Raw genomic sequence first — 23,139 nt, forward strand, 5'->3', positions numbered from 1 at the left:
TGCCTTGCGATATAATTAGGCAAATGAGGTGAGAGCCCGACCAATCCCACTTCACTCCTATGAATGCCTCCTCATCTGCATAAAGAGAACACTTTCACAAACGAGCAGAGTGGCGCAGCGGAAGCGTGCTGGGCCCATAACCCAGAGGTCGATGGATCGAAACCATCCTCTGCTAATTTTGCTTGATTTTCCTTCCAAGGACCAAGCTGTCATTTCCACACTGCCAGAAAGGAAAAGCGCAAGCTTGTGCCAGCTATGTGAAAAAAGACTTCTCAACTATCTATGTCTGTGTAATACAAGAGTGTTCGTGAAAGGATCAACCCTGTACTTTGAAAGCAAAGACACACAACTATAACCATAAATGACTGGTGGGAGCTTCACACAACTTTCTGGGCATGCTTTGAATTTCATTCTTCCCTTTTTTTCTGCTCTTATCTATCTCCTGGGCATTTCATGGAATGTTCTCTCTTTCTCTTCCCTGCTTTGCTTCCCATGCTGCCTATATATGCTGATTTCTACTATTTGTACTGTTGCTTTTCATTTCTTCTCTTCTGCACAACTTTGTCCTTGGTTTCAATCCCCAGTTCCTTACCCTCTGCAAAAAACGTTCTACTACTTCTCATGTTGGTATCTAAACCAAATGCACCATTGAAGCTGTTGCAAGATAGTCATTGATTTCGGCAACGTAATATTTAGAACCGAGAGCACACACATCAGAGGGCGTTGGTGGTATAGTGGTGAGCATAGCTGCTTCCCAAGCAGTTGACCCGGGTTCGATTCCCGGCCAAAGCAGTGAAAATGCTTATATATTCTGCAAGCAGGATATATTTTAATGCAACATGTCACAAAATGGAAATTTCATGTACAGATTAATCAGCCATATATAAAAAAATAAACAAATACATAGGCAAACATCTCAATCGCACCTTCTGATACATTCATTGTCCTAATATATGATAAGTTTTATAAAGCAGAGTCACAACTCACATGTGCTGGTAATAAATATGTTACAGTGGGCAAACAATGGAAGGGGTGAGGCCCCACCAGACATTATAACTCCAACATCTCTATGTTAAAAAGCATTTCTAGGCAATATCTAGCCTCTGAAAAAAATATGCAAGATCCACCGATAAATCTGGCAAAAGTCCCTAACATTTTGTGCATACTTGTGCACTTACCAGAATGTAGAGCCACCTTGTAGCTGTCGAAGGTAATTGCTGCTCCCAAAATGTTTTATCAGAAGGCAAGTTGAGAGGAATCCTAGAGGCAGATGTCCATGGAAAGAGCCGCTCACTGCAGCAGGAATGTTGGATGCTTCAAATTCGCAGAGTTTCCTGTCCAACGTCCACAACGCTCCCAAACGCTCAAAAGCCTCACACCGGGTAGATCTCTGGCTCCCAGGTAAAGCCAAATCCTGAGCATGCTAGTGCTAGGATCACAGAGAGAGAGAGAGAGAGAGAGACAGGGTTCAAGACCTGCTGTCTTGATAAAGGTCTGAAACGGCTAGTGCCTAAGAGTGTCTGACTTTCAGTTATGACTGATTGTGAGAGGGGAAGATGAAGTTTTTCTGCACCCAGCATGCCTTGCAATATACTTATGCAAATGAGGTGAGAGCCGGACCAATCCCACGCTACTCTGCTTAATGCTCCCTATCTGCATAAAAAGAACACTTTCACAACAGAGCAGAGTGGCGCAGCGGAAGCGTGCTGGGCCCATAACCCAGAGGTCGATGGATCGAAACCATCCTCTGCTAATTTTGCTTGATTTTCCTTCCAAGGACCAAGCTGTCTTTTCCACGCTGACAGCAAGGAAAAGCACAAGCTTGTGCCAGCTATGTGAGAAAAGACTTCTCAAATATCTGTGTCTGCTGAAATACAAGAGAGGGATCATCAAAGGATCCACCCTGTACTTTGAAAGTAAAGACACACAATAATAAGCATAAATGACTGGTGGGACCTTCAAACACTTTTATGGGCAGGCTTTGAATTTCATTCTTCCCTTTTTGTTCTGCTCTTATCTATCTCCTGGGCAATTAATTGAATGTTCTGTATTTCTCTTCCCTGTTTTGCTTCCCATGCTGCCTCTATATATTATTATCTATTATTTGTAATGCAGCTTTCCATTCTTCTCTTCTGCACAGCTTTGTCCTTGGTTTCAATCCCAGTTCCTTACCCTCTGCAAAAAACTTTCTATTGCTTTTCATGTTGGTATCTAAACCAAATGCACCATTCAAGCTGGTGCAAGATAGTCATTGAACTCAGGGTCCTAATGTTTAGAACCGAGAGCACACAGATCAGAGGGCGTTGGTGGTATAGTAGTGAGCATAGCTGCCTTCCAAGCAGTTGACCCGGGTTCAATTCCTGGCCAACGCAGTACAAATACTAATATATTCTTAAAGCAGGATATATTTTAATGCAACATGTCACAAAATGGAAATATAATGAACAGATTAATCAGCCGTTATATAAAAAATAAACAAATATGTAGGCAAGCATCTCAATCGCCCCTTCTGCTATATTCATTGTCCTAATATATGATAAGTTTCATAAAGCAGAGTCACCACTCACATGTGCTGATAAAAAATATTTACAGTGGGCAGACAATGAAAGGGCTGAGGCCCGACCACACATTATAACTCCAGCATCTCTATGTTAAAAAGCATTTCCTAGGCAATATCTAGCCTCTGAAAACAATATGCAAGATCCATCGATAAATCTGGCAAAAGTCGCCAACATTTTGTGCATACTTGTGCCCTCACCTGAATGTAGCGCCACCTTGTAGACGTCGGAGGTAACTGCAGCTCAAAAAATGTTTCATCAGAGGGCAAGTTTAGAGGAATCCAAAAGGCAGATGTCCATGGAAAGATCCTCCGACTGCAGCAGGAAGGTTGGATGCTTCAAATTTACACAGTTTCCAGTCCAACGTCCTCTCATGTACCGAACGCTCCCAAACGCTCAAAAGCCTTACACCGGGCAAGCCCTCACCGGGTAGATCTCTGGCTCCCAGGTAAAGCCAAATCCTGAGCATGCTAGCACTAGGATCTCAGAGAGAGAGACAGAGAGCGTCGGAGAGCTGCTGTCTTGATAAAGGCCTGAAACGGCTAGTGCCTAAGAGGGTCTGGACTTTCAGTTATGACTGATTGTGAGAGGGGAAGATGAAGATTTTCTGCACCCAGCATGCCTTGCGATATAATTAGGCAAATGAGGTGAGAGCCCGACCAATCCCACTTCACTCCTATGAATGCCTCCTCATCTGCATAAAGAGAACACTTTCACAAACGAGCAGAGTGGCGCAGCGGAAGCGTGCTGGGCCCATAACCCAGAGGTCGATGGATCGAAACCATCCTCTGCTAATTTTGCTTGATTTTCCTTCCAAGGACCAAGCTGTCATTTCCACACTGCCAGAAAGGAAAAGCGCAAGCTTGTGCCAGCTATGTGAAAAAAGACTTCTCAACTATCTATGTCTGTGTAATACAAGAGTGTTCGTGAAAGGATCAACCCTGTACTTTGAAAGCAAAGACACACAACTATAACCATAAATGACTGGTGGGAGCTTCACACAACTTTCTGGGCATGCTTTGAATTTCATTCTTCCCTTTTTTTCTGCTCTTATCTATCTCCTGGGCATTTCATGGAATGTTCTCTCTTTCTCTTCCCTGCTTTGCTTCCCATGCTGCCTATATATGCTGATTTCTACTATTTGTACTGTTGCTTTTCATTTCTTCTCTTCTGCACAACTTTGTCCTTGGTTTCAATCCCCAGTTCCTTACCCTCTGCAAAAAACGTTCTACTACTTCTCATGTTGGTATCTAAACCAAATGCACCATTGAAGCTGTTGCAAGATAGTCATTGATTTCGGCAACGTAATATTTAGAACCGAGAGCACACACATCAGAGGGCGTTGGTGGTATAGTGGTGAGCATAGCTGCTTCCCAAGCAGTTGACCCGGGTTCGATTCCCGGCCAAAGCAGTGAAAATGCTTATATATTCTGCAAGCAGGATATATTTTAATGCAACATGTCACAAAATGGAAATTTCATGTACAGATTAATCAGCCATATATAAAAAAATAAACAAATACATAGGCAAACATCTCAATCGCACCTTCTGATACATTCATTGTCCTAATATATGATAAGTTTTATAAAGCAGAGTCACAACTCACATGTGCTGGTAATAAATATGTTACAGTGGGCAAACAATGGAAGGGGTGAGGCCCCACCAGACATTATAACTCCAACATCTCTATGTTAAAAAGCATTTCTAGGCAATATCTAGCCTCTGAAAAAAATATGCAAGATCCACCGATAAATCTGGCAAAAGTCCCTAACATTTTGTGCATACTTGTGCACTTACCAGAATGTAGAGCCACCTTGTAGCTGTCGAAGGTAATTGCTGCTCCCAAAATGTTTTATCAGAAGGCAAGTTGAGAGGAATCCTAGAGGCAGATGTCCATGGAAAGAGCCGCTCACTGCAGCAGGAATGTTGGATGCTTCAAATTCGCAGAGTTTCCTGTCCAACGTCCACAACGCTCCCAAACGCTCAAAAGCCTCACACCGGGTAGATCTCTGGCTCCCAGGTAAAGCCAAATCCTGAGCATGCTAGTGCTAGGATCACAGAGAGAGAGAGAGAGAGAGAGACAGGGTTCAAGACCTGCTGTCTTGATAAAGGTCTGAAACGGCTAGTGCCTAAGAGTGTCTGACTTTCAGTTATGACTGATTGTGAGAGGGGAAGATGAAGTTTTTCTGCACCCAGCATGCCTTGCAATATACTTATGCAAATGAGGTGAGAGCCGGACCAATCCCACGCTACTCTGCTTAATGCTCCCTATCTGCATAAAAAGAACACTTTCACAACAGAGCAGAGTGGCGCAGCGGAAGCGTGCTGGGCCCATAACCCAGAGGTCGATGGATCGAAACCATCCTCTGCTAATTTTGCTTGATTTTCCTTCCAAGGACCAAGCTGTCTTTTCCACGCTGACAGCAAGGAAAAGCACAAGCTTGTGCCAGCTATGTGAGAAAAGACTTCTCAAATATCTGTGTCTGCTGAAATACAAGAGAGGGATCATCAAAGGATCCACCCTGTACTTTGAAAGTAAAGACACACAATAATAAGCATAAATGACTGGTGGGACCTTCAAACACTTTTATGGGCAGGCTTTGAATTTCATTCTTCCCTTTTTGTTCTGCTCTTATCTATCTCCTGGGCAATTAATTGAATGTTCTGTATTTCTCTTCCCTGTTTTGCTTCCCATGCTGCCTCTATATATTATTATCTATTATTTGTAATGCAGCTTTCCATTCTTCTCTTCTGCACAGCTTTGTCCTTGGTTTCAATCCCAGTTCCTTACCCTCTGCAAAAAACTTTCTATTGCTTTTCATGTTGGTATCTAAACCAAATGCACCATTCAAGCTGGTGCAAGATAGTCATTGAACTCAGGGTCCTAATGTTTAGAACCGAGAGCACACAGATCAGAGGGCGTTGGTGGTATAGTAGTGAGCATAGCTGCCTTCCAAGCAGTTGACCCGGGTTCAATTCCTGGCCAACGCAGTACAAATACTAATATATTCTTAAAGCAGGATATATTTTAATGCAACATGTCACAAAATGGAAATATAATGAACAGATTAATCAGCCGTTATATAAAAAATAAACAAATATGTAGGCAAGCATCTCAATCGCCCCTTCTGCTATATTCATTGTCCTAATATATGATAAGTTTCATAAAGCAGAGTCACCACTCACATGTGCTGATAAAAAATATTTACAGTGGGCAGACAATGAAAGGGCTGAGGCCCGACCACACATTATAACTCCAGCATCTCTATGTTAAAAAGCATTTCCTAGGCAATATCTAGCCTCTGAAAACAATATGCAAGATCCATCGATAAATCTGGCAAAAGTCGCCAACATTTTGTGCATACTTGTGCCCTCACCTGAATGTAGCGCCACCTTGTAGACGTCGGAGGTAACTGCAGCTCAAAAAATGTTTCATCAGAGGGCAAGTTTAGAGGAATCCAAAAGGCAGATGTCCATGGAAAGATCCTCCGACTGCAGCAGGAAGGTTGGATGCTTCAAATTTACACAGTTTCCAGTCCAACGTCCTCTCATGTACCGAACGCTCCCAAACGCTCAAAAGCCTTACACCGGGCAAGCCCTCACCGGGTAGATCTCTGGCTCCCAGGTAAAGCCAAATCCTGAGCATGCTAGCACTAGGATCTCAGAGAGAGAGACAGAGAGCGTCGGAGAGCTGCTGTCTTGATAAAGGCCTGAAACGGCTAGTGCCTAAGAGGGTCTGGACTTTCAGTTATGACTGATTGTGAGAGGGGAAGATGAAGATTTTCTGCACCCAGCATGCCTTGCGATATAATTAGGCAAATGAGGTGAGAGCCCGACCAATCCCACTTCACTCCTATGAATGCCTCCTCATCTGCATAAAGAGAACACTTTCACAAACGAGCAGAGTGGCGCAGCGGAAGCGTGCTGGGCCCATAACCCAGAGGTCGATGGATCGAAACCATCCTCTGCTAATTTTGCTTGATTTTCCTTCCAAGGACCAAGCTGTCATTTCCACACTGCCAGAAAGGAAAAGCGCAAGCTTGTGCCAGCTATGTGAAAAAAGACTTCTCAACTATCTATGTCTGTGTAATACAAGAGTGTTCGTGAAAGGATCAACCCTGTACTTTGAAAGCAAAGACACACAACTATAACCATAAATGACTGGTGGGAGCTTCACACAACTTTCTGGGCATGCTTTGAATTTCATTCTTCCCTTTTTTTCTGCTCTTATCTATCTCCTGGGCATTTCATGGAATGTTCTCTCTTTCTCTTCCCTGCTTTGCTTCCCATGCTGCCTATATATGCTGATTTCTACTATTTGTACTGTTGCTTTTCATTTCTTCTCTTCTGCACAACTTTGTCCTTGGTTTCAATCCCCAGTTCCTTACCCTCTGCAAAAAACGTTCTACTACTTCTCATGTTGGTATCTAAACCAAATGCACCATTGAAGCTGTTGCAAGATAGTCATTGATTTCGGCAACGTAATATTTAGAACCGAGAGCACACACATCAGAGGGCGTTGGTGGTATAGTGGTGAGCATAGCTGCTTCCCAAGCAGTTGACCCGGGTTCGATTCCCGGCCAAAGCAGTGAAAATGCTTATATATTCTGCAAGCAGGATATATTTTAATGCAACATGTCACAAAATGGAAATTTCATGTACAGATTAATCAGCCATATATAAAAAAATAAACAAATACATAGGCAAACATCTCAATCGCACCTTCTGATACATTCATTGTCCTAATATATGATAAGTTTTATAAAGCAGAGTCACAACTCACATGTGCTGGTAATAAATATGTTACAGTGGGCAAACAATGGAAGGGGTGAGGCCCCACCAGACATTATAACTCCAACATCTCTATGTTAAAAAGCATTTCTAGGCAATATCTAGCCTCTGAAAAAAATATGCAAGATCCACCGATAAATCTGGCAAAAGTCCCTAACATTTTGTGCATACTTGTGCACTTACCAGAATGTAGAGCCACCTTGTAGCTGTCGAAGGTAATTGCTGCTCCCAAAATGTTTTATCAGAAGGCAAGTTGAGAGGAATCCTAGAGGCAGATGTCCATGGAAAGAGCCGCTCACTGCAGCAGGAATGTTGGATGCTTCAAATTCGCAGAGTTTCCTGTCCAACGTCCACTCACGTCCCGAACGCTCCCAAACGCTCAAAAGCCTCACACCGGGCAAGCCCTCACCGGGTAGATCTCTGGCTCCCAGGTAAAGCCAAATCCTGAGCATGCTAGTGCTAGGATCACAGAGAGAGAGAGAGAGAGAGAGAGGGTTCAAGACCTGCTGTCTTGATAAAGGTCTGAAACGGCTAGTGCCTAAGAGTGTCTGACTTTCAGTTATGACTGATTGTGAGAGGGGAAGATGAAGTTTTTCTGCACCCAGCATGCCTTGCAATATACTTATGCAAATGAGGTGAGAGCCGGACCAATCCCACGCTACTCTGCTTAATGCTCCCTATCTGCATAAAAAGAACACTTTCACAACAGAGCAGAGTGGCGCAGCGGAAGCGTGCTGGGCCCATAACCCAGAGGTCGATGGATCGAAACCATCCTCTGCTAATTTTGCTTGATTTTCCTTCCAAGGACCAAGCTGTCTTTTCCACGCTGACAGCAAGGAAAAGCACAAGCTTGTGCCAGCTATGTGAGAAAAGACTTCTCAAATATCTGTGTCTGCTGAAATACAAGAGAGGGATCATCAAAGGATCCACCCTGTACTTTGAAAGTAAAGACACACAATAATAAGCATAAATGACTGGTGGGACCTTCAAACACTTTTATGGGCAGGCTTTGAATTTCATTCTTCCCTTTTTGTTCTGCTCTTATCTATCTGCTGGGCAATTAATTGAATGTTCTGTATTTCTCTTCCCTGTTTTGCTTCCCATGCTGCCTCTATATATTCTTATCTATTATTTGTAATGCAGCTTTCCATTCTTCTCTTCTGCACAGCTTTGTCCTTGGTTTCAATCCCAGTTCCTTACCCTCTGCAAAAAACTTTCTATTGCTTTTCATGTTGGTATCTAAACCAAATGCACCATTCAAGCTGGTGCAAGATAGTCATTGAACTCAGGGTCCTAATGTTTAGAACCGAGAGCACACAGATCAGAGGGCGTTGGTGGTATAGTGGTGAGCATAGCTGCCTTCCAAGCAGTTGACCCGGGTTCGATTCCCGGCCAACGCAGTACAAGTACTAATATATTCTGCAAGCAGGATATATTTTAATGCAACATGTCACAAAATGGAAATATAATGAACAGATTAATCAGCCGTTATATAAAAAATAAACAAATATGTAGGCAAGCATCTCAATTGCCCCTTCTGCTATATTCATTGTCCTAATATATGATAAGTTTCATAAAGCAGAGTCACCACTCACATGTGCTGATAAAAAATATTTACAGTGGGCAGACAATGAAAGGGCTGAGGCCCGACCACACATTATAACTCCAGCATCTCTATGTTAAAAAGCATTTCCTAGGCAATATCTAGCCTCTGAAAACAATATGCAAGATCCATCAATAAATCTGGCAAAAGTCGCCAACATTTTGTGCATACTTGTGCCCTCACCTGAATGTAGCGCCACCTTGTAGACGTCGGAGGTAACTGCAGCTCAAAAAATGTTTCATCAGAGGGCAAGTTTAGAGGAATCCAAAAGGCAGATGTCCATGGAAAGATCCTCCGACTGCAGCAGGAAGGTTGGATGCTTCAAATTTACACAGTTTCCAGTCCAACTTCCTCTCATGTACCGAACGCTCCCAAACGCTCAAAAGCCTTACACCGGGCAAGCCCTCACCGGGTAGATCTCTGGCTCCCAGGTAAAGCCAAATCCTGAGCATGCTAGCACTAGGATCTCAGAGAGAGAGACAGAGAGCGTCGGAGAGCTGCTGTCTTGATAAAGGCCTGAAACGGCTAGTGCCTAAGAGGGTCTGGACTTTCAGTTATGACTGATTGTGAGAGGGGAAGATGAAGATTTTCTGCACCCAGCATGCCTTGCGATATAATTAGGCAAATGAGGTGAGAGCCCGACCAATCCCACTTCACTCCTATGAATGCCTCCTCATCTGCATAAAGAGAACACTTTCACAAACGAGCAGAGTGGCGCAGCGGAAGCGTGCTGGGCCCATAACCCAGAGGTCGATGGATCGAAACCATCCTCTGCTAATTTTGCTTGATTTTCCTTCCAAGGACCAAGCTGTCATTTCCACACTGCCAGAAAGGAAAAGCGCAAGCTTGTGCCAGCTATGTGAAAAAAGACTTCTCAACTATCTATGTCTGTGTAATACAAGAGTGTTCGTGAAAGGATCAACCCTGTACTTTGAAAGCAAAGACACACAACTATAACCATAAATGACTGGTGGGAGCTTCACACAACTTTCTGGGCATGCTTTGAATTTCATTCTTCCCTTTTTTTTCTGCTCTTATCTATCTCCTGGGCATTTCATGGAATGTTCTCTCTTTCTCTTCCCTGCTTTGCTTCCCATGCTGCCTATATATGCTGATTTCTACTATTTGTACTGTTGCTTTTCATTTCTTCTCTTCTGCACAACTTTGTCCTTGGTTTCAATCCCCAGTTCCTTACCCTCTGCAAAAAACGTTCTACTACTTCTCATGTTGGTATCTAAACCAAATGCACCATTGAAGCTGTTGCAAGATAGTCATTGATTTCGGCAACGTAATATTTAGAACCGAGAGCACACACATCAGAGGGCGTTGGTGGTATAGTGGTGAGCATAGCTGCTTCCCAAGCAGTTGACCCGGGTTCGATTCCCGGCCAAAGCAGTGAAAATGCTTATATATTCTGCAAGCAGGATATATTTTAATGCAACATGTCACAAAATGGAAATTTCATGTACAGATTAATCAGCCATATATAAAAAAATAAACAAATACATAGGCAAACATCTCAATCGCACCTTCTGATACATTCATTGTCCTAATATATGATAAGTTTTATAAAGCAGAGTCACAACTCACATGTGCTGGTAATAAATATGTTACAGTGGGCAAACAATGGAAGGGGTGAGGCCCCACCAGACATTATAACTCCAACATCTCTATGTTAAAAAGCATTTCTAGGCAATATCTAGCCTCTGAAAAAAATATGCAAGATCCACCGATAAATCTGGCAAAAGTCCCTAACATTTTGTGCATACTTGTGCACTTACCAGAATGTAGAGCCACCTTGTAGCTGTCGAAGGTAATTGCTGCTCCCAAAATGTTTTATCAGAAGGCAAGTTGAGAGGAATCCTAGAGGCAGATGTCCATGGAAAGAGCCGCTCACTGCAGCAGGAATGTTGGATGCTTCAAATTCGCAGAGTTTCCTGTCCAACGTCCACTCACGTCCCGAACGCTCCCAAACGCTCAAAAGCCTCACACCGGGCAAGCCCTCACCGGGTAGATCTCTGGCTCCCAGGTAAAGCCAAATCCTGAGCATGCTAGTGCTAGGATCACAGAGAGAGAGAGAGAGAGAGAGAGGGTTCAAGACCTGCTGTCTTGATAAAGGTCTGAAACGGCTAGTGCCTAAGAGTGTCTGACTTTCAGTTATGACTGATTGTGAGAGGGGAAGATGAAGTTTTTCTGCACCCAGCATGCCTTGCAATATACTTATGCAAATGAGGTGAGAGCTGGACCAATCCCACGCTACTCTGCTTAATGCTCCCTATCTGCATAAAAAGAACACTTTCACAACAGAGCAGAGTGGCGCAGCGGAAACGTGCTGGGCCCATAACCCAGAGGTCGATGGATCGAAACCATCCTCTGCTAATTTTGCTTGATTTTCCTTCCAAGGACCAAGCTGTCTTTTCCACGCTGACAGCAAGGAAAAGCACAAGCTTGTGCCAGCTATGTGAGAAAAGACTTCTCAAATATCTGTGTCTGCTGAAATACAAGAGAGGGATCATCAAAGGATCCACCCTGTACTTTGAAAGTAAAGACACACAATAATAAGCATAAATGACTGGTGGGACCTTCAAACACTTTTATGGGCAGGCTTTGAATTTCATTCTTCCCTTTTTGTTCTGCTCTTATCTATCTCCTGGGCAATTAATTGAATGCTCTGTATTTCTCTTCCCTGTTTTGCTTCTCATGCTGCCTCTATATATTCTTATCTATTATTTGTAATGCAGCTTTCCATTCTTCTCTTCTGCACAGCTTTGTCCTTGGTTTCAATCCCAGTTCCTTACCCTCTGCAAAAAACTTTCTATTGCTTTTCATGTTGGTATCTAAACCAAATGCACCATTCAAGCTGGTGCAAGATAGTCATTGAACTCAGGGTCCTAATGTTTAGAACCGAGAGCACACAGATCAGAGGGCGTTGGTGGTATAGTGGTGAGCATAGCTGCCTTCCAAGCAGTTGACCCGGGTTCGATTCCCGGCCAACGCAGTACAAATACTAATATATTCTGCAAGCAGGATATATTTTAATGCAACATGTCACAAAATGGAAATATAATGAACAGATTAATCAGCCGTTATATAAAAAATAAACAAATATGTAGGCAAGCATCTCAATCGCCCCTTCCACTATATTCATTGTCCTAATATATGATAAGTTTCATAAAGCAGAGTCACCACTCACATGTGCTGATAAAAAATATTTACAGTGGGCAGACAATGAAAGGGCTGAGGCCCGACCACACATTATAACTCCAGCATCTCTATGTTAAAAAGCATTTCCTAGGCAATATCTAGCCTCTGAAAACAATATGCAAGATCCATCGATAAATCTGGCAAAAGTCGCCAACATTTTGTGCATACTTGTGCCCTCACCTGAATGTAGCGCCACCTTGTAGACGTCGGAGGTAACTGCAGCTCAAAAAATGTTTCATCAGAGGGCAAGTTTAGAGGAATCCAAAAGGCAGATGTCCATGGAAAGATCCTCCGACTGCAGCAGGAAGGTTGGATGCTTCAAATTTACACAGTTTCCAGTCCAACGTCCTCTCATGTACCGAACGCTCCCAAACGCTCAAAAGCCTTACACCGGGCAAGCCCTCACCGGGTAGATCTCTGGCTCCCAGGTAAAGCCAAATCCTGAGCATGCTAGCACTAGGATCACAGAGAGAGAGACAGAGAGCGTCGGAGAGCTGCTGTCTTGATAAAGGCCTGAAACGGCTAGTGCCTAAGAGGGTCTGGACTTTCAGTTATGACTGATTGTGAGAGGGGAAGATGAAGATTTTCTGCACCCAGCATGCCTTGCGATATAATTAGGCAAATGAGGTGAGAGCCCGACCAATCCCACTTCACTCCTATGAATGCCTCCTCATCTGCATAAAGAGAACACTTTCACAAACGAGCAGAGTGGCGCAGCGGAAGCGTGCTGGGCCCATAACCCAGAGGTCGATGGATCGAAACCATCCTCTGCTAATTTTGCTTGATTTTCCTTCCAAGGACCAAGCTGTCATTTCCACACTGCCAGAAAGGAAAAGCGCAAGCTTGTGCCAGCTATGTGAAAAAAGACTTCTCAACTATCTATGTCTGTGTAATACAAGAGTGTTCGTGAAAGGATCAACCCTGTACTTTGAAAGCAAAGACACACAACTATAACCATAAATGACTGGTGGGAGCTTCACACAACTTTCTGGGCATGCTTTGAATTTCATTCTTCCCTTTTTTTCTGCTCTTATCTATCTCCTGGGCATTTCATGGAATGTTCTCTCTTTCTCTTCCCTGCTTTGCTTCCCATGCTGCCTATATATGCTGATTTCTACTATTTGTACTGTTGCTTTTCATTTCTTCTCTTCTGCACAACTTTGTCCTTGGTTTCAATCCCCAGTTCCTTACCCTCTGCAAAAAACGTTCTACTACTTCTCATGTTGGTATCTAAACCAAATGCACCATTGAAGCTGTTGCAAGATAGTCATTGATTTCGGCAACGTAATATTTAGAACCGAGAGCACACACATCAGAGGGCGTTGGTGGTATAGTGGTGAGCATAGCTGCTTCCCAAGCAGTTGACCTGGGTTCGATTCCCGGCCAACGCAGTGAAAATGCTTATATATTCTGCAAGCAGGATATATTTTAATGCAACATGTCACAAAATGGAAATTTCATGTACAGATTAATCAGCCATATATAAAAAAATAAACAAATACATAGGCAAACATCTCAATCGCACCTTCTGATACATTCATTGTCCTAATATATGATAAGTTTTATAAAGCAGAGTCACAACTCACATGTGCTGGTAATAAATATGTTACAGTGGGCAAACAATGGAAGGGGTGAGGCCCCACCAGACATTATAACTCCAACATCTCTATGTTAAAAAGCATTTCTAGGCAATATCTAGCCTCTGAAAAAAATATGCAAGATCCACCGATAAATCTGGCAAAAGTCCCTAACATTTTGTGCATACTTGTGCACTTACCAGAATGTAGAGCCACCTTGTAGCTGTCGAAGGTAATTGCTGCTCCCAAAATGTTTTATCAGAAGGCAAGTTGAGAGGAATCCTAGAGGCAGATGTCCATGGAAAGAGCCGCTCACTGCAGCAGGAATGTTGGATGCTTCAAATTCGCAGAGTTTCCTGTCCAACGTCCACTCACGTCCCGAACGCTCCCAAACGCTCAAAAGCCTCACACCGGGCAAGCCCTCACCGGGTAGATCTCTGGCTCCCAGGTAAAGCCAAATCCTGAGCATGCTAGTGCTAGGATCACAGAGAGAGAGAGAGAGAGAGAGAGGGTTCAAGACCTGCTGTCTTGATAAAGGTCTGAAACGGCTAGTGCCTAAGAGTGTCTGACTTTCAGTTATGACTGATTGTGAGAGGGGAAGATGAAGTTTTTCTGCACCCAGCATGCCTTGCAATATACTTATGCAAATGAGGTGAGAGCTGGACCAATCCCACGCTACTCTGCTTAATGCTCCCTATCTGCATAAAAAGAACACTTTCACAACAGAGCAGAGTGGCGCAGCGGAAACGTGCTGGGCCCATAACCCAGAGGTCGATGGATCGAAACCATCCTCTGCTAATTTTGCTTGATTTTCCTTCCAAGGACCAAGCTGTCTTTTCCACGCTGACAGCAAGGAAAAGCACAAGCTTGTGCCAGCTATGTGAGAAAAGACTTCTCAAATATCTGTGTCTGCTGAAATACAAGAGAGGGATCATCAAAGGATCCACCCTGTACTTTGAAAGTAAAGACACACAATAATAAGCATAAATGACTGGTGGGACCTTCAAACACTTTTATGGGCAGGCTTTGAATTTCATTCTTCCCTTTTTGTTCTGCTCTTATCTATCTCCTGGGCAATTAATTGAATGCTCTGTATTTCTCTTCCCTGTTTTGCTTCTCATGCTGCCTCTATATATTCTTATCTATTATTTGTAATGCAGCTTTCCATTCTTCTCTTCTGCACAGCTTTGTCCTTGGTTTCAATCCCAGTTCCTTACCCTCTGCAAAAAACTTTCTATTGCTTTTCATGTTGGTATCTAAACCAAATGCACCATTCAAGCTGGTGCAAGATAGTCATTGAACTCAGGGTCCTAATGTTTAGAACCGAGAGCACACAGATCAGAGGGTGTTGGTGGTATAGTGGTGAGCATAGCTGCCTTCCAAGCAGTTGACCCGGGTTCGATTCCCGGCCAACGCAGTACAAATACTAATATATTCTGCAAGCAGGATATATTTTAATGCAACATGTCACAAAATGGAAATATAATGAACAGATTAATCAGCCGTTATATAAAAAATAAACAAATATGTAGGCAAGCATCTCAATCGCCCCTTCCACTATATTCATTGTCCTAATATATGATAAGTTTCATAAAGCAGAGTCACCACTCACATGTGCTGATAAAAAATATTTACAGTGGGCAGACAATGAAAGGGCTGAGGCCCGACCACACATTATAACTCCAGCATCTCTATGTTAAAAAGCATTTCCTAGGCAATATCTAGCCTCTGAAAACAATATGCAAGATCCATCGATAAATCTGGCAAAAGTCGCCAACATTTTGTGCATACTTGTGCCCTCACCTGAATGTAGCGCCACCTTGTAGACGTCGGAGGTAACTGCAGCTCAAAAAATGTTTCATCAGAGGGCAAGTTTAGAGGAATCCAAAAGGCAGATGTCCATGGAAAGATCCTCCGACTGCAGCAGGAAGGTTGGATGCTTCAAATTTACACAGTTTCCAGTCCAACGTCCTCTCATGTACCGAACGCTCCCAAACGCTCAAAAGCCTTACACCGGGCAAGCCCTCACCGGGTAGATCTCTGGCTCCCAGGTAAAGCCAAATCCTGAGCATGCTAGCACTAGGATCACAGAGAGAGAGACAGAGAGCGTCGGAGAGCTGCTGTCTTGATAAAGGCCTGAAACGGCTAGTGCCTAAGAGGGTCTGGACTTTCAGTTATGACTGATTGTGAGAGGGGAAGATGAAGATTTTCTGCACCCAGCATGCCTTGCGATATAATTAGGCAAATGAGGTGAGAGCCCGACCAATCCCACTTCACTCCTATGAATGCCTCCTCATCTGCATAAAGAGAACACTTTCACAAACGAGCAGAGTGGCGCAGCGGAAGCGTGCTGGGCCCATAACCCAGAGGTCGATGGATCGAAACCATCCTCTGCTAATTTTGCTTGATTTTCCTTCCAAGGACCAAGCTGTCATTTCCACACTGCCAGAAAGGAAAAGCGCAAGCTTGTGCCAGCTATGTGAAAAAAGACTTCTCAACTATCTATGTCTGTGTAATACAAGAGTGTTCGTGAAAGGATCAACCCTGTACTTTGAAAGCAAAGACACACAACTATAACCATAAATGACTGGTGGGAGCTTCACACAACTTTCTGGGCATGCTTTGAATTTCATTCTTCCCTTTTTTTCTGCTCTTATCTATCTCCTGGGCATTTCATGGAATGTTCTCTCTTTCTCTTCCATGCTTTGCTTCCCATGCTGCCTATATATGCTGATTTCTACTATTTGTACTGTTGCTTTTCATTTCTTCTCTTCTGCACAACTTTGTCCTTGGTTTCAATCCCCAGTTCCTTACCCTCTGCAAAAAACGTTCTACTACTTCTCATGTTGGTATCTAAACCAAATGCACCATTGAAGCTGTTGCAAGATAGTCATTGATTTCGGCAACGTAATATTTAGAACCGAGAGCACACACATCAGAGGGCGTTGGTGGTATAGTGGTGAGCATAGCTGCTTCCCAAGCAGTTGACCTGGGTTAGATTCCCGGCCAACGCAGTGAAAATGCTTATATATTCTGCAAGCAGGATATATTTTAATGCAACATGTCACAAAATGGAAATTTCATGTACAGATTAATCAGCCATATATAAAAAAATAAACAAATACATAGGCAAACATCTCAATCGCACCTTCTGATACATTCATTGTCCTAATATATGATAAGTTTTATAAAGCAGAGTCACAACTCACATGTGCTGGTAATAAATATGTTACAGTGGGCAAACAATGGAAGGGGTGAGGCCCCACCAGACATTATAACTCCAACATCTCTATGTTAAAAAGCATTTCTAGGCAATATCTAGCCTCTGAAAAAAATATGCAAGATCCACCGATAAATCTGGCAAAAGTCCCTAACATTTTGTGCATACTTGTGCACTTACCAGAATGTAGAGCCACCTTGTAGCTGTCGAAGGTAATTGCTGCTCCCAAAATGTTTTATCAGAAGGCAAGTTGAGAGGAATCCTAGAGGCAGATGTCCATGGAAAGAGCCGCTCACTGCAGCAGGAATGTTGGATGCTTCAAATTCGCAGAGTTTCCTGTCCAACGTCCACAACGCTCCCAAACGCTCAAAAGCCTCACACCGGGCAAGCCCTCACCGGGTAGATCTCTGGCTCCCAGGTAAAGCCAAATCCTGAGCATGCTAGTGCTAGGATCACAGAGAGAGAGAGAGAGAGAGAGAGGGTTCAAGACCTGCTGTCTTGATAAAGGTCTGAAACGGCTAGTGCCTAAGAGTGTCTGACTTTCAGTTATGACTGATTGTGAGAGGGGAAGATGAAGTTTTTCTGCACCCAGCATGCCTTGCAATATACTTATGCAAATGAGGTGAGAGCTGGACCAATCCCACGCTACTCTGCTTAATGCTCCCTATCTGCATAAAAAGAACACTTTCACAACAGAGCAGAGTGGCGCAGCGGAAGCGTGCTGGGCCCATAACCCAGAGGTCGATGGATCGAAACCATCCTCTGCTAATTTTGCTTGATTTTCCTTCCAAGGACCAAGCTGTCTTTTCCACGCTGACAGCAAGGAAAAGCACAAGCTTGTGCCAGCTATGTGAGAAAAGACTTCTCAAATATCTGTGTCTGCTGAAATACAAGAGAGGGATCATCAAAGGATCCACCCTGTACTTTGAAAGTAAAGACACACAATAATAAGCATAAATGACTGGTGGGACCTTCAAACACTTTTATGGGCAGGCTTTGAATTTCATTCTTCCCTTTTTGTTCTGCTCTTATCTATCTCCTGGGCAATTAATTGAATGCTCTGTATTTCTCTTCCCTGTTTTGCTTCTCATGCTGCCTCTATATATTCTTATCTATTATTTGTAATGCAGCTTTCCATTCTTCTCTTCTGCACAGCTTTGTCCTTGGTTTCAATCCCAGTTCCTTACCCTCTGCAAAAAACTTTCTATTGCTTTTCATGTTGGTATCTAAACCAAATGCACCATTCAAGCTGGTGCAAGATAGTCATTGAACTCAGGGTCCTAATGTTTAGAACCGAGAGCACACAGATCAGAGGGCGTTGGTGGTATAGTGGTGAGCATAGCTGCCTTCCAAGCAGTTGACCCGGGTTCGATTCCCGGCCAACGCAGTACAAATACTAATATATTCTGCAAGCAGGATATATTTTAATGCAACATGTCACAAAATGGAAATATAATGAACAGATTAATCAGCCGTTATATAAAAAATAAACAAATATGTAGGCAAGCATCTCAATCGCCCCTTCTACTATATTCATTGTCCTAATATATGATAAGTTTCATAAAGCAGAGTCACCACTCACATGTGCTGATAAAAAATATTTACAGTGGGCAGACAATGAAAGGGCTGAGGCCCGACCACACATTATAACTCCAGCATCTCTATGTTAAAAAGCATTTCCTAGGCAATATCTAGCCTCTGAAAACAATATGCAAGATCCATCGATAAATCTGGCAAAAGTCGCCAACATTTTGTGCATACTTGTGCCCTCACCTGAATGTAGCGCCACCTTGTAGACGTCGGAGGTAACTGCAGCTCAAAAAATGTTTCATCAGAGGGCAAGTTTAGAGGAATCCAAAAGGCAGATGTCCATGGAAAGATCCTCCGACTGCAGCAGGAAGGTTGGATGCTTCAAATTTACACAGTTTCCAGTCCAACGTCCTCTCATGTACCGAACGCTCCCAAACGCTCAAAAGCCTTACACCGGGCAAGCCCTCACCGGGTAGATCTCTGGCTCCCAGGTAAAGCCAAATCCTGAGCATGCTAGCACTAGGATCACAGAGAGAGAGACAGAGAGCGTCGGAGAGCTGCTGTCTTGATAAAGGCCTGAAACGGCTAGTGCCTAAGAGGGTCTGGACTTTCAGTTATGACTGATTGTGAGAGGGGAAGATGAAGATTTTCTGCACCCAGCATGCCTTGCGATATAATTAGGCAAATGAGGTGAGAGCCCGACCAATCCCACTTCACTCCTATGAATGCCTCCTCATCTGCATAAAGAGAACACTTTCACAAACGAGCAGAGTGGCGCAGCGGAAGCGTGCTGGGCCCATAACCCAGAGGTCGATGGATCGAAACCATCCTCTGCTAATTTTGCTTGATTTTCCTTCCAAGGACCAAGCTGTCATTTCCACACTGCCAGAAAGGAAAAGCGCAAGCTTGTGCCAGCTATGTGAAAAAAGACTTCTCAACTATCTATGTCTGTGTAATACAAGAGTGTTCGTGAAAGGATCAACCCTGTACTTTGAAAGCAAAGACACACAACTATAACCATAAATGACTGGTGGGAGCTTCACACAACTTTCTGGGCATGCTTTGAATTTCATTCTTCCCTTTTTTTCTGCTCTTATCTATCTCCTGGGCATTTCATGGAATGTTCTCTCTTTCTCTTCCCTGCTTTGCTTCCCATGCTGCCTATATATGCTGATTTCTACTATTTGTACTGTTGCTTTTCATTTCTTCTCTTCTGCACAACTTTGTCCTTGGTTTCAATCCCCAGTTCCTTACCCTCTGCAAAAAACGTTCTACTACTTCTCATGTTGGTATCTAAACCAAATGCACCATTGAAGCTGTTGCAAGATAGTCATTGATTTCGGCAACGTAATATTTAGAACCGAGAGCACACACATCAGAGGGCGTTGGTGGTATAGTGGTGAGCATAGCTGCTTCCCAAGCAGTTGACCTGGGTTCGATTCCCGGCCAACGCAGTGAAAATGCTTATATATTCTGCAAGCAGGATATATTTTAATGCAACATGTCACAAAATGGAAATTTCATGTACAGATTAATCAGCCATATATAAAAAAATAAACAAATACATAGGCAAACATCTCAATCGCACCTTCTGATACATTCATTGTCCTAATATATGATAAGTTTTATAAAGCAGAGTCACAACTCACATGTGCTGGTAATAAATATGTTACAGTGGGCAAACAATGGAAGGGGTGAGGCCCCACCAGACATTATAACTCCAACATCTCTATGTTAAAAAGCATTTCTAGGCAATATCTAGCCTCTGAAAAAAATATGCAAGATCCACCGATAAATCTGGCAAAAGTCCCTAACATTTTGTGCATACTTGTGCACTTACCAGAATGTAGAGCCACCTTGTAGCTGTCGAAGGTAATTGCTGCTCCCAAAATGTTTTATCAGAAGGCAAGTTGAGAGGAATCCTAGAGGCAGATGTCCATGGAAAGAGCCGCTCACTGCAGCAGGAATGTTGGATGCTTCAAATTCGCAGAGTTTCCTGTCCAACGTCCACTCACGTCCCGAACGCTCCCAAACGCTCAAAAGCCTCACACCGGGCAAGCCCTCACCGGGTAGATCTCTGGCTCCCAGGTAAAGCCAAATCCTGAGCATGCTAGTGCTAGGATCACAGAGAGAGAGAGAGAGAGAGAGAGGGTTCAAGACCTGCTGTCTTGATAAAGGTCTGAAACGGCTAGTGCCTAAGAGTGTCTGACTTTCAGTTATGACTGATTGTGAGAGGGGAAGATGAAGTTTTTCTGCACCCAGCATGCCTTGCAATATACTTATGCAAATGAGGTGAGAGCTGGACCAATCCCACGCTACTCTGCTTAATGCTCCCTATCTGCATAAAAAGAACACTTTCACAACAGAGCAGAGTGGCGCAGCGGAAACGTGCTGGGCCCATAACCCAGAGGTCGATGGATCGAAACCATCCTCTGCTAATTTTGCTTGATTTTCCTTCCAAGGACCAAGCTGTCTTTTCCACGCTGACAGCAAGGAAAAGCACAAGCTTGTGCCAGCTATGTGAGAAAAGACTTCTCAAATATCTGTGTCTGCTGAAATACAAGAGAGGGATCATCAAAGGATCCACCCTGTACTTTGAAAGTAAAGACACACAATAATAAGCATAAATGACTGGTGGGACCTTCAAACACTTTTATGGGCAGGCTTTGAATTTCATTCTTCCCTTTTTGTTCTGCTCTTATCTATCTCCTGGGCAATTAATTGAATGCTCTGTATTTCTCTTCCCTGTTTTGCTTCTCATGCTGCCTCTATATATTCTTATCTATTATTTGTAATGCAGCTTTCCATTCTTCTCTTCTGCACAGCTTTGTCCTTGGTTTCAATCCCAGTTCCTTACCCTCTGCAAAAAACTTTCTATTGCTTTTCATGTTGGTATCTAAACCAAATGCACCATTCAAGCTGGTGCAAGATAGTCATTGAACTCAGGGTCCTAATGTTTAGAACCGAGAGCACACAGATCAGAGGGTGTTGGTGGTATAGTGGTGAGCATAGCTGCCTTCCAAGCAGTTGACCCGGGTTCGATTCCCGGCCAACGCAGTACAAATACTAATATATTCTGCAAGCAGGATATATTTTAATGCAACATGTCACAAAATGGAAATATAATGAACAGATTAATCAGCCGTTATATAAAAAATAAACAAATATGTAGGCAAGCATCTCAATCGCCCCTTCCACTATATTCATTGTCCTAATATATGATAAGTTTCATAAAGCAGAGTCACCACTCACATGTGCTGATAAAAAATATTTACAGTGGGCAGACAATGAAAGGGCTGAGGCCCGACCACACATTATAACTCCAGCATCTCTATGTTAAAAAGCATTTCCTAGGCAATATCTAGCCTCTGAAAACAATATGCAAGATCCATCGATAAATCTGGCAAAAGTCGCCAACATTTTGTGCATACTTGTGCCCTCACCTGAATGTAGCGCCACCTTGTAGACGTCGGAGGTAACTGCAGCTCAAAAAATGTTTCATCAGAGGGCAAGTTTAGAGGAATCCAAAAGGCAGATGTCCATGGAAAGATCCTCCGACTGCAGCAGGAAGGTTGGATGCTTCAAATTTACACAGTTTCCAGTCCAACGTCCTCTCATGTACCGAACGCTCCCAAACGCTCAAAAGCCTTACACCGGGCAAGCCCTCACCGGGTAGATCTCTGGCTCCCAGGTAAAGCCAAATCCTGAGCATGCTAGCACTAGGATCACAGAGAGAGAGACAGAGAGCGTCGGAGAGCTGCTGTCTTGATAAAGGCCTGAAACGGCTAGTGCCTAAGAGGGTCTGGACTTTCAGTTATGACTGATTGTGAGAGGGGAAGATGAAGATTTTCTGCACCCAGCATGCCTTGCGATATAATTAGGCAAATGAGGTGAGAGCCCGACCAATCCCACTTCACTCCTATGAATGCCTCCTCATCTGCATAAAGAGAACACTTTCACAAACGAGCAGAGTGGCGCAGCGGAAGCGTGCTGGGCCCATAACCCAGAGGTCGATGGATCGAAACCATCCTCTGCTAATTTTGCTTGATTTTCCTTCCAAGGACCAAGCTGTCATTTCCACACTGCCAGAAAGGAAAAGCGCAAGCTTGTGCCAGCTATGTGAAAAAAGACTTCTCAACTATCTATGTCTGTGTAATACAAGAGTGTTCGTGAAAGGATCAACCCTGTACTTTGAAAGCAAAGACACACAACTATAACCATAAATGACTGGTGGGAGCTTCACACAACTTTCTGGGCATGCTTTGAATTTCATTCTTCCCTTTTTTTCTGCTCTTATCTATCTCCTGGGCATTTCATGGAATGTTCTCTCTTTCTCTTCCATGCTTTGCTTCCCATGCTGCCTATATATGCTGATTTCTACTATTTGTACTGTTGCTTTTCATTTCTTCTCTTCTGCACAACTTTGTCCTTGGTTTCAATCCCCAGTTCCTTACCCTCTGCAAAAAACGTTCTACTACTTCTCATGTTGGTATCTAAACCAAATGCACCATTGAAGCTGTTGCAAGATAGTCATTGATTTCGGCAACGTAATATTTAGAACCGAGAGCACACACATCAGAGGGCGTTGGTGGTATAGTGGTGAGCATAGCTGCTTCCCAAGCAGTTGACCTGGGTTAGATTCCCGGCCAACGCAGT

General features: G+C 43.4%; 21 non-coding genes across 21 annotated transcripts; all 21 read left to right on the top strand.

Moving 5' to 3' along the window:
• Nucleotides 1-103: 103 nt before the first annotated feature.
• On the top strand, nucleotides 104-175 carry TRNAM-CAU (transfer RNA methionine (anticodon CAU)). The gene has a single exon. It is a non-coding gene; the product is annotated as a tRNA-Met (tRNA).
• Nucleotides 176-720: 545 nt separating this feature from the next.
• Nucleotides 721-792, top strand: TRNAG-CCC (transfer RNA glycine (anticodon CCC)). The gene has a single exon. It is a non-coding gene; the product is annotated as a tRNA-Gly (tRNA).
• Nucleotides 793-1,681: 889 nt separating this feature from the next.
• TRNAM-CAU (transfer RNA methionine (anticodon CAU)) lies at nucleotides 1,682-1,753 on the top strand. Its single transcript has one exon. It is a non-coding gene; the product is annotated as a tRNA-Met (tRNA).
• A 1,527-nt stretch (nucleotides 1,754-3,280) lies between these two features.
• On the top strand, nucleotides 3,281-3,352 carry TRNAM-CAU (transfer RNA methionine (anticodon CAU)). Its single transcript has one exon. It is a non-coding gene; the product is annotated as a tRNA-Met (tRNA).
• Nucleotides 3,353-3,897: 545 nt separating this feature from the next.
• Nucleotides 3,898-3,969, top strand: TRNAG-CCC (transfer RNA glycine (anticodon CCC)). Its single transcript has one exon. It is a non-coding gene; the product is annotated as a tRNA-Gly (tRNA).
• An 889-nt stretch (nucleotides 3,970-4,858) lies between these two features.
• TRNAM-CAU (transfer RNA methionine (anticodon CAU)) lies at nucleotides 4,859-4,930 on the top strand. The gene has a single exon. It is a non-coding gene; the product is annotated as a tRNA-Met (tRNA).
• Nucleotides 4,931-6,457: 1,527 nt separating this feature from the next.
• Nucleotides 6,458-6,529, top strand: TRNAM-CAU (transfer RNA methionine (anticodon CAU)). The gene has a single exon. It is a non-coding gene; the product is annotated as a tRNA-Met (tRNA).
• A 545-nt stretch (nucleotides 6,530-7,074) lies between these two features.
• TRNAG-CCC (transfer RNA glycine (anticodon CCC)) lies at nucleotides 7,075-7,146 on the top strand. The gene has a single exon. It is a non-coding gene; the product is annotated as a tRNA-Gly (tRNA).
• A 912-nt stretch (nucleotides 7,147-8,058) lies between these two features.
• Nucleotides 8,059-8,130, top strand: TRNAM-CAU (transfer RNA methionine (anticodon CAU)). The gene has a single exon. It is a non-coding gene; the product is annotated as a tRNA-Met (tRNA).
• Nucleotides 8,131-8,677: 547 nt separating this feature from the next.
• TRNAG-UCC (transfer RNA glycine (anticodon UCC)) lies at nucleotides 8,678-8,749 on the top strand. The gene has a single exon. It is a non-coding gene; the product is annotated as a tRNA-Gly (tRNA).
• Nucleotides 8,750-9,657: 908 nt separating this feature from the next.
• Nucleotides 9,658-9,729, top strand: TRNAM-CAU (transfer RNA methionine (anticodon CAU)). The gene has a single exon. It is a non-coding gene; the product is annotated as a tRNA-Met (tRNA).
• A 546-nt stretch (nucleotides 9,730-10,275) lies between these two features.
• Nucleotides 10,276-10,347, top strand: TRNAG-CCC (transfer RNA glycine (anticodon CCC)). Its single transcript has one exon. It is a non-coding gene; the product is annotated as a tRNA-Gly (tRNA).
• Nucleotides 10,348-11,878: 1,531 nt separating this feature from the next.
• TRNAG-UCC (transfer RNA glycine (anticodon UCC)) lies at nucleotides 11,879-11,950 on the top strand. Its single transcript has one exon. It is a non-coding gene; the product is annotated as a tRNA-Gly (tRNA).
• Nucleotides 11,951-12,858: 908 nt separating this feature from the next.
• Nucleotides 12,859-12,930, top strand: TRNAM-CAU (transfer RNA methionine (anticodon CAU)). The gene has a single exon. It is a non-coding gene; the product is annotated as a tRNA-Met (tRNA).
• Nucleotides 12,931-13,475: 545 nt separating this feature from the next.
• On the top strand, nucleotides 13,476-13,547 carry TRNAG-CCC (transfer RNA glycine (anticodon CCC)). Its single transcript has one exon. It is a non-coding gene; the product is annotated as a tRNA-Gly (tRNA).
• Nucleotides 13,548-16,058: 2,511 nt separating this feature from the next.
• TRNAM-CAU (transfer RNA methionine (anticodon CAU)) lies at nucleotides 16,059-16,130 on the top strand. Its single transcript has one exon. It is a non-coding gene; the product is annotated as a tRNA-Met (tRNA).
• A 1,519-nt stretch (nucleotides 16,131-17,649) lies between these two features.
• On the top strand, nucleotides 17,650-17,721 carry TRNAM-CAU (transfer RNA methionine (anticodon CAU)). The gene has a single exon. It is a non-coding gene; the product is annotated as a tRNA-Met (tRNA).
• Nucleotides 17,722-18,268: 547 nt separating this feature from the next.
• Nucleotides 18,269-18,340, top strand: TRNAG-UCC (transfer RNA glycine (anticodon UCC)). The gene has a single exon. It is a non-coding gene; the product is annotated as a tRNA-Gly (tRNA).
• A 908-nt stretch (nucleotides 18,341-19,248) lies between these two features.
• Nucleotides 19,249-19,320, top strand: TRNAM-CAU (transfer RNA methionine (anticodon CAU)). Its single transcript has one exon. It is a non-coding gene; the product is annotated as a tRNA-Met (tRNA).
• A 545-nt stretch (nucleotides 19,321-19,865) lies between these two features.
• Nucleotides 19,866-19,937, top strand: TRNAG-CCC (transfer RNA glycine (anticodon CCC)). Its single transcript has one exon. It is a non-coding gene; the product is annotated as a tRNA-Gly (tRNA).
• Nucleotides 19,938-22,448: 2,511 nt separating this feature from the next.
• TRNAM-CAU (transfer RNA methionine (anticodon CAU)) lies at nucleotides 22,449-22,520 on the top strand. Its single transcript has one exon. It is a non-coding gene; the product is annotated as a tRNA-Met (tRNA).
• Nucleotides 22,521-23,139: the final 619 nt, after the last annotated feature.

Source organism: Lissotriton vulgaris, chromosome 2_1 (genome assembly GCF_964263255.1).
Source record: "Lissotriton vulgaris chromosome 2_1, aLisVul1.2, whole genome shotgun sequence".
NCBI lineage: Eukaryota > Metazoa > Chordata > Amphibia > Caudata > Salamandridae > Lissotriton > Lissotriton vulgaris.